This window comes from Etheostoma spectabile, chromosome 20, assembly GCF_008692095.1.
Source record: "Etheostoma spectabile isolate EspeVRDwgs_2016 chromosome 20, UIUC_Espe_1.0, whole genome shotgun sequence".
In the NCBI taxonomy this organism is placed as follows: Eukaryota; Metazoa; Chordata; class Actinopteri; order Perciformes; family Percidae; genus Etheostoma; species Etheostoma spectabile.
In genome coordinates this window covers 4074594-4077948 of record NC_045752.1, presented here as the reverse complement: position 1 = coordinate 4077948, position 3355 = coordinate 4074594, and the positions used below count along the sequence as shown (strand labels likewise).

Genomic DNA, 3355 nt, shown 5'->3' with positions numbered 1-3355 from the left:
TTATATCTGCTGTAGGTTGTATAAAATACAAAATCTGTGTACTTACAGTCAACGGTGCGGTTTGGTTTCCTCCACCAAAAGTACAAAAACCTCCTGCACTGGGAACAAGCTCTATCCACTGAAAACTCTCTGCTTTTTCCAATCTCACAAAACACTTTATACTTGATTTGAATATACAAGGCTTTAATAATGTTACAGATTGAAATTCTTGCATGAAGAAGATTGTTTCTTTAATTTTGCTTTACTTTTCTTCACCTGACAGAGAAACAGTTACAGTCTTCTTGCAACAAAGGAATTTTTCAAAGTTTCATATCAGTAAATACAAATTTGAATTAATATGATTCTTTTCAAATAATAATTATTAACAAAACATTTCAAGCAGAAGTGAAATATGTTATTCATCTTCAATAAACTCTGGAAGTAATTTAAAGGCAGACAAACAGACATCTCATACCAACCACAGTGGACAAAAACTCATCCTCAAATCCTCAACTGCACCTTCAACGATCATATAGAGTCTTCTAGTCCCTTAAAAATCATAGCGGTTGTTATATCCTAGCCGTTTCTCCTTATGTTGTGTCCCCCTTTGCCCTTCATTCTGTTGAGAGCAAGAGAAATCATTTCCATAGAGAGGAGGCTTTGCAGGGTCGTTGATCTCCAGGGAACTGAGGAGGTTTTATAGTCCGGCGGTTCACACTCTGCAGGACTCGATCTGTTCAGTCACCACAGAAGAAAGCACGACCACCAGGACTCTCTCCTCACCATCCTCTATCTGGACGCTGGCCTGCTGCTGTCTTACAGGTTGGGATTGTTTTTGAAATTAAGTCAAATACCAGTCACATACCGTACATTTAGTAATTGATGGATAAAACCGTTCTACATCCTAATATTACCTAATGTAAGCACAGTTTGTTGTGTTTTTTTAAGGATCTAATGGTCAAGTGACAGTGACTCAACCTGCTGTTGTAACCATCTCCTCTGGATCCGCAGTCACTCTGACTTGTACAACCAACCCAAAAGTTTCATGTTGTTTTCAGATGGAGATAGTTTAGTACACTGGTACCAGCAGAAATCTGGAGAAGCTCCGAAGTTGCTTCAACTTGGTACAAATCCCACAAGTGCATTTCTTATTTCTTCAGATTCCTGGCCGAAGAGAACGGAGTGGACGCTGCAATGACCATCAGTGAAGTCAGGGAAGATGCAGCAGTTTATTACTGTCAGTGGTACAAGTGGTGGGTGTCACACAGTGATTGTCGTCGTACAAAAACCTCCTCAGTCAGACTGCAGAGACTCTGAGCTGACAGCAGGAACCGACTGCAGCTGCTGAAGAGGAAGAGACCTGGCCAACGACCACGAACACAGAGCTCACAGTACCGCCACCAAGCACAACTCTACATATTTACAGGTATCACTTAATCAAACACATTATTAAACATGTAATGACACCACATTGTGTTCAGTTCAGATTAAGCTAAAGAGACAAATGTTGCTTGATCACATATTTGACTCATGATTTCTGCCTCACTAAAAAATCAAGATCAAAATATTGTTAAAGTTTCTTTGCATGATAAAAACAGGTGATATTTACTTTCATTCACTGCTATCTAATTTCACCATCATTATACATTTTTAAAGAAGAAACAGTAATATTGACATGTTTAATCCAAAGCTTTTCATTTCCCACAGAGAGGGGTATCAGTAGAAGATATGGAACCTTTACATTTCTTACTACTCTTCATCATTAAAAGACCAAAAACTTCATCATGTTATTCATCAGTGAAAGCTTTATTAGCATCAATCATCGACATGACAGTTATTAAGCACGCACACACACACGACAGGTTATAAGCCCGCAACACACCCACACACACAAAAACACACACACTACGCACCACACACCACACACACACACACACACACACACACACACACACACCACACACACACCACCACACAACACACATACACACACATACATTAGAAAACACAACTTACTTGCAAAAAAGGAAATCTGCACATAACACGTGTTGTATGTCACGTTTATTTTATTAGCAATATTATTGTTTGTTGACTTTGTTTGTGTATGATGGGGCGTTTTATCTCCTGGCAGCAGTATTTTAAAAACCACACACACCACACAACCACACACACACACACACACACACACACACCACACACACACACAACACACACACACACACACACACACACGACAAGTTGTGATCTCTGCTTCTCTTCAAAGTAATATATCTTTTTGTTTCATTTTCAGATTGGAGCAAGGACTTCTTCCAGTTTCTCACTTCCTGTTGCTACTTTATCTCCATGAACCTGGGTTTTGAGTGATTGGGCTTTGTGCATTTTAGTAAGTTTTTATCTTTTAGGGATTGTTATTCCTTAAAAAATGTACCAACTGTAACTGAAAGCATGCAGAAGGCAGATTTACTATATTATATGTAATATGCAAGTGGAGGTCAGATGATCAGCTCCTCTATCAGCTGCAGAGTCAGTTCAACAGCCTGCAGACTAAAACACTGCAGATCATGTAGAGTGATTACAAACTAAGCCAAAAATGCCTGTTAAGCTAGCTTTCTTGCTAAGTGAGCTAACCACCTGGGCTGACATGGACTTACCTGTTCTCTGTTCTTTCTTGGTGTTGATGCTGGAAATTTTGAAATTCCCATGCTGAAATAGACGTACAACGATGACATTTTTTTGTGATCGCAGGGTTTGAAATTTTTAGTTTTTGTTGTTTTGGAGCAGATAAATGAAACCACACACATTCAACACACACACCTGTGTAACATACCTTAGGTGGAATTTGAGCCAAAGTCTCTGCGTCCCCAGTTGGTGTCCTTTAACACTAGACCATGTCCAGCTCTGATAAACTCCAAAACCAGAGAGACAAAGAAGGTCAGACTGGAACTAGCAGAGAGACAAAGTTTACAGACTAACACAGATTTGCACTGAAAAATGTTGACAAAGTCTGATTCTTCTCTGTGTGAGAGTCACTCAACATCGTAGATTTCTTTCAGCTCAGCTGGTAAAAATGCAGTTTCACAGTCTAAAGGTTGTCAATCAATCAAACTTTATTTCTAAAGCACATTGTGAGTTTGTGAGCTCAAACCCCACCTGGACGGTTTGTCTTCTCCTCCTTTCAACAGTTAGAGGACTGTTTCATAAAGGCTTCTCTTGTTGTGGCTTCTCCACATTAAAGGTCAACCAGAAGATACATCATCATGTTTTCTTGCCCATTGGGCCTCAGGAGAGGGCTCTCTATGATATTATATCTAGGGGCATCCAAGAGGGCAGTCTGTATCTATTCTTGCGCACAAAGGCCTTTGGGGAACTTTGCAAA

The 3355-nt window shown here is 39.7% G+C and overlaps 1 gene segment (V, D, J or C); it reads right to left on the bottom strand.

The window, feature by feature from the left end:
- The window catches only part of LOC116670019 (Ig kappa chain V-III region MOPC 63-like), a 62121-nt gene that overhangs the window by 812 nt on the left and 57954 nt on the right, over positions 1 to 3355 (bottom strand).